We start from the raw sequence: 9646 nt of genomic DNA on the forward strand, positions 1-9646 counted from the left end.
GGGGGCAGAAGGGGGGTTCCGGTGGGGGGGGCAGAAGGGGGGTTCCGGTGTGGCCTCGGAGCATCCAGTGGCTGAAGGAGACAGGGAGGCATCCTTGGCTCTCCTGCCCCCCTTCCCACCTGCACCGTTTCTCCGTTGGTTTTCGCTGGCGACCTTGGGCGCCTGTAGGATGGAAAAGAAGTGGGGGACGTGGCCCTTGGGGTGGTCGCTAAACGGGATGCCTCTCTTCTCACCTTTGGCCCACTCCCAGAGTCTGCAGTAAGGATAGCTTCCCTGAGTTAGAATTCCCTGTACAAAGAGAGTAGCATCCCAGGGAACAGAGCAGGGAGGGGACAGGGAAGCTCCCTGAAGACAGGTGAGCCCAGGGTGTCCACTGCACGAGGCAGCACCTGGCCTTGTCCATAGCCATGCCGGCTGTACCTGGGCTGGTGGGTTTGCAGCTGACCCGACAGAGAGCCCTCGGGCCAGGGAACGGTTCTGTTCCTGTCTTGTTTATTCAGCCTGGTGCTGTGCAGGCTCACTCCTAGAATTTGTGCTCCTTCCTGCAGGGAAGGAAGTGCAGGGCAGGAAGGCCCCTGCCACCCCGCTCCTGGTGGCCAAGCTGAGGCTCCCTCCTGGGGACATGGCCGCCGCACAAAGTTCTCTGCAGAACGTCCAGCCCCCATTGGGTAAAATCTCTCCGAGGGAAATGAAGTCAGACCGCGGGTGTTGCTGGGTTTACGCAGTGCGCCTGTCCCTCACTGCTCTGACGGGACAGTTGACAAGGGCAGAGTCTGGGCAGCCTCCTGCTGCTTCCTGGGCTGGACGCAGGTGTCCATAGCAGGCGACCTGGATGGTCTGCTGGGCTCACGCCCCCTGGTCGTGTGTCCTCGGAGGGCGGCTGTTTGCCCGGGGCAGAGAGGGAAATCAGGCTGAACAAGTGGAAAGTCCTTTTTAAGTTCCATTCAGTGGAATTCAAGTCTGAACGATGGCCCAGTGGAGGCTCCCTGCCCTTCCAGGAGTTTATTTAGCGACGAGCTGCATGCCAGCCCCACTGCTTCCCAGCCCCCCTGGCCGAGTGGGAGGAAGCCCGGCCAGGGAAGAGGCAGAAAGAGCCGATGGGGCAGCTTTTCCAAATGCTGTGTCCCTCTGCTCAGATCAGGGCAGGCTGGAGGGGTGGCCAGCAAGCCCACTTTAATTACAGTCTGTCCCGGGCGGGCAGACAAGGGGACAGCACGGAGAGTACAAGGAACCTGAGAACAAGACCCGTCGGGACAGCTTCGCGTCTCACTTTTCTGGTCATTCGGTGGACATTTTTAGGGCTTCTTACCTGTTTCCGTTTGGGGGAATTGGGGTCAGGTGCAAAGAAAAAATAATGAATGAAAGGCAGGAGCAAACTGATGGCCACTCTGTGACAGACACCACACACAGCAGGGCCCCTGGTGCTCTGGGGCCACTGGTCCGCGAGAGGAGCCTGGTGGGGAGGGGGTGTTCCCCTCTCTCTCAAGAGGCCTGTAGCTCCTTGGGGTGTTCACACCCACCGCTGAGCTTGAGCCTAACCTCCCCCCCGCCACCCGCCCATGAGGCTCCGGGGCCAGGAAAGGAGGGGCCGCCACCGGCATGCATACCTTCTGGGTCTTCTGACCCTTGCTCAGTGTGCACAGCACAGAAGTGCTCCCGAGGGCGTAGCAGGCCTGGCTGTGGGGTGTCATGCCTGACGGGCCTCCACGGACCAGGGGTTGTGCAGCACAGAGAGTGGGGCCTCCAGGCGGGGTCCCCCGGGCCTGGGAAGCTGAGTGAGGGCGTCATCACTGGGGCCTGCCTGTGTCCTTGGCTTGGAGTCCACTCTAGAGGCATTTGTGTGCGTGCCCGCACATGCGTGAGATGGGGAGGGCTGGCGAGGACTTTCTGCCTTAAAAATCCCTTCCTAACCCGAAATATGAGGAAAGCAGGAGGAAGGTGCCACTGTGGCCCAGCTGCCGTCACAGTAGGAACTCATTGTGTCATGTGATGTCATACCCGTGGGCCGCCATGGGACGTCCAGGCTGGGGGGGTTGGGGGCCATCTTGACCGGCTCCTTCCTTTTTTGGCTGAGAAGGGGACTGGGCTTGTCCCAGGGCTCAGAGCCAGTGGTGGAGGCCGCTGCATGCCACTCAGGACCTTTGCGGGCCGGCCCCACCGGTTCTGCTGTCACTGGGCTGAAAGTGACACTTCCAAGGATCAGTGGTCTCATGTGCCTGGTCCACCTGTTGGGCCGGACAGGTGTGCTCCTGCTGTGTCTGCCTCGCCTTCCTGAACTGAGCGCCCCAGGCGCCATCGGGTGGGGGAGTGAGTGATGATTAATTACAAACACCAGAGCGCTGCCTCCTGCTGGCCTCGCCCTGGCCCCGACCCCTGACCCCCTGGGGGCCCTGCCCAGTCGGCACTGGCTGAGAGCAAGGGCCACATCGTGGTCAGGCTGGCCCCTGGCTCCCTAAGCCCGGAGTGTCCACACAGTGAGGGCGTAACCTGTCAAGAGAAAGGGCGTGAGGGAGGAGCCAAGTGCAAGAACTTAGTTCTCCTACAGACACGCAGACACGGGTGGGTGGGGCACAGCCCTGCCGGAGAACAGGACTTGGGACCTCAGGGCGAGCTCAGTGCTGCAGCCGAGAGCCGCCCACGCCTCCAGGGAATCTCAGAGCTGGAAACAAGGAGGGCGGCCCTTTGGTCCCTCTTCCTCCCCTGGGGCGGGAAGGGCCTAGAGGCCTTCCCTAGGATTATTGCTTTTCTTTTTAAATTAAAACCAACTTTTCCTTAGTACACAAACAATAGATTTGTAGACAGTCTAGACAAGAAAACGAAGGGATAGTCCCAGTGTCAGAAACAACCACTGTGTGCACATTGCAGACATGGGATTGCACTGTACGCACTGTTCTCTAGCCTGGTGCTGTCTTTCTTGCTACACGTTACCTTCAGGAGCACACGTTCAGCGGGATTTCCACCTCGTGTTTAACGACCGAGCATTCCTTCATTGCGTAGAGGTATCATAATTCACTGCCCCTCAGGTGTGCTTCCAAGGACCAGGACAGGCATTAGCCTCTGACCCTGTTTCCAAAACTCTCTGCCACACTTCAGGAAACCAGAAGATTGATTTTCCAAATAGGAATTAGGAGAAGATTATTCACACTACAAAGGAATCTGCAAACATACCCTCCAAAGAGCTTCTTTGATAAATGGGCTCCTCCGGGGCATTCAGACATGCTCATATGTATGAGATCCCAATTTATATCCAAATGTGTGGATTTGGTTGCTTCCTGCTGCCTTGCCTTCCTTCCTTCCCAGGTGCCCACACCAGCACATGCACACCCACACCCAGGCACGCTCACACACACAGGCGTGTGCACGGCACACATTTGGAAGCTTTTCCCCATGGTCGGCTGAAAGGCGATGATAATTTCCTTCATCATGAATCACATCTATTTATTAGGTGGCCTGCTCCCAGCAGCCGTTACTGGGGAATAAACCATCATTTCTCTCTAAAGGATAAAGGGAAGTTGCCATTGGCGAGGTGAGGGAGGTCAGTGACCCTGGGCCATGCAACTTACAATTTAATGAGACGGATAAATCTCAGAAGAGACTTAGGGGACTTTTAATAAAACCAGATCCGAAAATCCCAAATCCCAGCCTGCAAATTAGCATCCACGGGCTCGGCACTAGGGCGGGGGTGCATGGTGGTGTCACCGTCCATGACGCAGGACTGTAAGCTCCCCTCAGAGCATCTTTGCCCTGACGAGTCGTCTCCACCCAGGGCCCAGCCACGGGGACGGTGCCCACAGGCAAGGCCTTTGTGTGCCTTCATAGAACCTGATACCCAACAATCCGCAAATGTTTCCAGTGTATTTGTATTCAGTGTCAGACCACTTGGATGGTATTTGCAGTTTTGGTCAATCATATACATAAAAATATATATGTAGTGTGTATATTTTTAGAATAATTTATTGAGTTAAAATTCATATAACATAAAATTAACCCTTTAAAGCAAACAATTCAGTGGCATTTGGCACCCTTGCTAGGTGGTACGACCACCTCCTGTCTAGTTCCCGAACATTTCCATCGCCCCTGAGTAACACCCTTCACTCAGGCGTGTGTTTATTAATATTCAGTTACTTTGCTTTAAAAGGTGCCCTGCCTACCACCAGCCCAGCCCCTCCGTCCCCTCAAAACAAGCACTTGAGGGACCGGAGCAAGTTAGACAGTGTATGGGGTCTGGGATCCGACATCATTCACTCCTTCTCCCAGCGCATATTCATGGGGTTCCTAATGGAACCGGGAGCACCCAGTGTGCACCCTGGCTCTGTCTTTTATTAGTCAGTGATCTCAGGCAGTGACTTAACCTCTACGCCTCATGTCTGTAAACTGGGATAAGAACATTCTTCTTGACAGGCCGTCAGCAGGAGGGAGGAAGTATCCATCGTATGTGAAGGGGTTGGGATGGTGCCCAGTGCAGGATGAGAGCTCGGTGGATGTTTGCATCTTTTATTTGATTTTATTTTTAAGCCAGTCCAATTTAGCAGTGGAGGGTTGTATACCAACTTTAGTGACGCTAATGTTAATAAGTTCTGATAACCCACTACCATCGGACCAGCCATTAAAATATTATTTTTAGTTGTGGTAAAATACACAGAACTAAATTTTGCGCCGTAACTGTGTGTAAGTGCGCAGCTCAGGGCACCTGGCGCATTCACGCTGGCATGCGGCCTCCGCCACTGTCCGCCTCCAGAGCTCCTTCTGTCTTGTAAAACCAAAACTCCGTCCCCATTAGTCACGAACCCCGCCTTCTGCTCCCCCGGCCCCTGGGCCCACCGTCTGCTGTCTGTCTCTGGACGGAGACCCCAGGGACCTCACCTGCGTGGAACACTTCCGTGTCTGGCTGACATCCTCCAGGTTCTCCACGCTGTGTGGGTGTCAGGATTTCCCTCCTTTTTAAGGCCGAGCGATGCTCTGCCGTGCAGATGGGCCCTGCTGCGTTTGCCCTCCATCCGTCAGAGCACATCGGGGGGCTCCCGCAAGCCCTGCGGCTCCACGCAGGTGTGCGTTTCTGTTCATCTGTCTTGACACAATGGAAACAAAACGGATTTGGAAACTTGCTTCCCCACTTTGCATACACACCCTCACACAAGCAAGACACAGGCCTTAAGACGGCAGGGCTGCAGGTGATGACGGTCTGTTTGGGGCGGTCTTTTCAGGCACATCCTCGAGGCTCTCTGTCTGGGAAAATAAACACGTCCATGGGAGGCAGTTTTCCTCCTGACTTTGGCTGGGGCTCATGGGGCCGTGTCGCCCTTTGAGATTTTGTGTTCTATTAGCTGGGAGATTTTGTGTTCTGTTAGCTGCTCACCCAGCTAGGTTCCACGTCCTGATGGGCGACACGGGGAAGCAGAGGTCCAGAATGACCCCATGGGAACTGAGTGGGCAGGGACCCCAGAGTGCCTGTCAGGGCTCCCGCAGGCTCCCCTCTGAAGGAGGTGGCTTCTAGCCAGAACCACCTGTTCGCTGGGGCTGAGTGTCCGCTGGGCGGGATGAGGAAGGGACGGTCCAAAGGCCCTCAGGGTGCCAAGAGTCCACAGCAGGGAACAGAGGTTCGTTCTCTAGGAGTAAGTGCAGGACTTGGGGGCCATGTTTCATCCTAACAGCCCCGAGTCCTCCGTGTGGGATTCTGTCTGTAAATGCTGTGTGGCTACAAAGGTGGGACTTTCTGGGAAGGAATCGCTGAAATGTCAGGCCATGCTCTCCTGAGACCCATTCGTCTCTTCTGGAAACAAAAAGCAAAATCAGTCCCTGCTTCAACCACCAAGCTCTCTGGTGCTGAGTCAGAGGGTGCTTTCTGGTGTTGCCTCCCGAGCCCGGAATGCCGGCCTGGAGACTAAGACGCCTAGAGAAGTCATTCACAGGAGGCAAGCCATGACCGTGGCACCACGATGTCACCCGCCTCCAAAGTGCTTCCCCCATCAGCTCCAGCGGAGCGCAAGCCTCACCGATGCCACAGACGCCCCTGCCCTGGGGGATCCTTCCGTCCTTCCCGTTTTAGGCTCATTTCACCCACATGTGGATTCCCTGCTTCCCTACGATTTCCCCCCAAGGTATGAAAGTTTTTATTGCACGTTTACGAAGCGAAAGATACTTTTGTTCGAAATCAGAGGTGCGGTTTGGCAGAATCGGGTCTCCTGTTCTAGACTGATGTCACCTGGTTTTCTTTTCAGTATGCCCCATCTCTCCTGGATTCCTGGTTCTCCTGAAGCAGGGCTGAGCTCAGGCTGCCATAACCGAGCCCCAGCCTGGGAAGTAGATCTCCTCCCAGTCCTAGAGGCTGGACCACCAAGGTCAAGTTGGTCGCCGGGCTGGTTCCCTCTGAGGTCTCTCTTGTGGGCAGGCAGACGGCCGTCCGCTCTCTGTCTTCACGTGGTCGTCCCTCTGTGCGTGTGTGTGTCCTGATCTCTTCTTACAAGCACACCAGTCACATTGGATTTGGGTCCCCCCCCCACAATCACCTCATTTTAACTTAAATCACATCTTTAAAGACCCGCCCCCAAATCCAGGCACACGCCACAGTGCTGGGGGGTCAGGGCTTGCCCGTGTGCGTTTGGGGGACACGATTCAGCCCAAGACAGGGCCCGCTGCTGTCCAGCATGGTGCCTGGGCAGGCTGGGACCTGTCCCCCTGGGCTTGCATTAGGAATGGTGCCGCCCCATGTCTGATAGTCTCCTCGGTCCCGGGCGTGGCCTTTTATGCATTAGCTCATTTCCCATGCCCGCCCTGTCTCCCCGCATCCAGCTACATCCACTGCTGGGGAGTGTTTCAACAATGCTGAATCCAGACAAGCCTCTCCAGTTACAGACATTTGCCCTCCTGCCTCTGAGCCTCGCAGTCAGCAGGACACTGCTGCTCACATGCAGCCACCCCTCCCCTCATCGATCCTCCAGGACAGTCTGTTCACTTCTGTCTCTCCCACCATCAAGGTCAACACTGTGTGGCCTCGGGTCGGGAGGTGTTGCAGCCCCCGTGGAAGACCTCCACCCTCTTCCACTTCAACCCCCCGCCCATCCCCCGCACCCCCCACCCAGGGTGCCTAACTGAGGGGCAGAGACATGAAGAGGTGACTCTCTTCACCTCCTAAGCTGCCCAGCATGGGCCAGGTTCCATGAAGGACTCACCTGGTGACAGCAGGACCTCTCCAGGCTGCAGTCAGGTGAAACACTGGCTTGTCCTCTGTGCCTTTGCCCACACTGTTCCCTTGTCTCTACCTAAACAGCCCTTTGTCTTCCGATATTCAACCAGGACACCACCTCTGTGAAGCCATCCTGCCCCCCCCCCGCCCCGCTGTGCAGGCATCATTTTGGCCCTGGGCTCAGCAGCCGCAGAGTGGTACCGTGGGTCCTGGCCTGTCTTCCCCAGCAGGGCAGGAGCAACTGCTTACCTCTGTCCCCCAGCCACACCCCTCCAGTGCCTGGCTCAGTTTGGGCACCCCGGAAAGCACTCGTGGAATGCAGACGTGGCTTCCTTGCCGTGTGGTGCTGCTCAGTGGCCTCCGTCAGAACAGCTCATCCCCGGGATCTTTTCCTCCTCCCAGAGGACGCTTTCCGTGCTCCTGGCGGCCCGCATCTTCCTCCCAGTGCTGGTTTGCTATAACACTCCTGAGTCAAGTGACCTAACCCAGACGCATTCTAGATCTGCCTGGTGCTGAGCTCTCCACTGGGAGAAGCTTCAGGGATGGGGCACTAATACCCATTACATCTTCCCAGACACGTGCTTTGTTTTGTGATTCGTATGCTTATTGTTTTGTTTTGTTTTTCTCATGTCCGGAGAACAAATGGGCTTATCTAGTCAACTGTCCAGAACAATTTCTAAAGAGCATTTGGGGTAGGTGAGGAAGTGTGCTGGGCCACGGAGGTACCCTGTCAACTTCTGTTGTCCCTGACTCCCAATCTATGCACCGGTCAGTGTGGCTGGTCATGTCAGTTGTGAATAAGCCCCCCATGTTCCTGAAGAGGACATCCCACCGTGTCCTGCGGACCCTGCTCTGCGGCTGGCACAGAGTCGGATGACAGCTCTTCTGCTTCTCCATGTGTTTGGCCTACGTCTCTGCCTTTCTCTTGGAGGCCAGAGCCCAGCCTGCTTCCGAGGACCCCCAGAGTTGCTGGGTGTGATTGGGAAAGGTCTCACTGATACTATGGGGATGGCCCCAGGAAGTCACATGGCCCTGGAGGGTGGATTCCACCTGCTGGTGCAAGAGAGGACCCCGCCCCCGGCACTGAGGTTCTCCTTCACCTCCAAGTGGTCAGCTTCCAGGCAGGGAGAGGGCACCCGGACCACAGATGAGCTGGCAGTGAGAGGCAGGATCCCACAGGCGCCGTGGAAAGTGCAACCACTAAATCTCCGAGAGGCAGTCCAGGGTGTCAGAGGTCTGCTGGGAGCCATCGTCACTCATCTCTGGTGTGATCCAAGTCCTCCAGCCCAAGAGGCCTTGGATCCAAGCATGGCTGCTCCGGAAGGAAGAGGGAACTGTGCAGAGCCCCAGACGAGGAAGGCAGCGGGCCTTAGAGGGCACTTTAAGAAAATGAACAAATAGAAAGGGAGACAATAACCAAGATCAGGAAAGAACCACAGCCATTGGGGGAAGAGGGGAAGGGGGAGGAGCAGGGAGAGAAGGGAGAGGGAAGGAACGAAGGAGGGGGAGGGGAGGGAGACGGGGGAGTAGGGAGAGAAGGGAGAGGGAAGGAGGACAGGGGGGAGTAGGGAGAGAGGAAGAAGAGGAGGGAGACCAGAGGAGGGAAGGGGGAGAAGAAAGGGGAGGAGCAGGGGGGGGAGGAGGGCCATAGTCGGTGGCTGTGGAAGAACACCGCTCAGTCCAGGCATGGAGTCTTCTGCCAGGTGCTTTCCTGGGAGCCGCGGGCCCTAGGGAGGGGACAGAGGAACAACCACTGTCCTCCAGGTCAGGGGCTGTGCCCTTCCTTCAGTGTGTTTCTTTTCCTGACATTCTCATTATACTAATCATTTTTGCATGTGTATCTAATATAAAGTCTGCCCATAAAGTAATGAAACACGGCCCGACTCTGGCAAATGATGTGATTATTACATAATGAGATTAAGTGCCCTAAACCAATAAGAAAATCAAAATCAGATTGTGCTGTGTGTGTGTGTGTGTGTGTGACATTGGTGGCTTTTTTGGGGGGGTGTAAAATTTAAACTTTTTTTTTGCTGATGGCAGGTCATTTTTTAAAAGTTCTTTTGTATTTTCCATTTGAGTCTGTGCATCTGCGCACTGGGGAGCCCCATAAATTCTGGGCTGTGGAATCTGGCTGTGTCAGCAGTCGTGAAATGAACTGATATTAAGTGCAACAAAAGTCTCTCTAATTCGCCTCATGTCTGCCTCTGCCCTCCTCCAGCCCCTTCTCGACTCCCCACACTCAACCCCCCACAAGCTGTAATTGAGAAGTGGAAGAATGGAGCTGGCCATCCACGCTGGGAATGACGTTGGTGCGTCTAGTATGTAAAACCTCACTGTTATTTAGGGATAGCTGCCCTGTCCTGCTGCCCTGCCACAGACAGACAGACCCTCCCAGAGATGCCCCTGCACCCCATGCACCCCAGCCCCTCCCAGAGATGCCCCTGCACCCCATGCACCCCAGCA

General features: G+C 55.8%; 1 protein-coding gene across 6 annotated transcripts in view; it reads left to right on the top strand.

Annotated features, from left to right (window-relative positions):
• RBFOX3 (RNA binding fox-1 homolog 3) overlaps window positions 1-9646 on the top strand; it is a 406019-nt gene that overhangs the window by 224746 nt on the left and 171627 nt on the right. The window lies entirely within an intron of this gene.

The sequence above is a fragment of the Callorhinus ursinus genome, unplaced genomic scaffold (genome assembly GCF_003265705.2).
Source record: "Callorhinus ursinus isolate GAN/ISIS: 27379988/994484 unplaced genomic scaffold, GSC_fseal_2.0 scaffold68, whole genome shotgun sequence".
Taxonomy (NCBI): domain Eukaryota; kingdom Metazoa; phylum Chordata; class Mammalia; order Carnivora; family Otariidae; genus Callorhinus; species Callorhinus ursinus.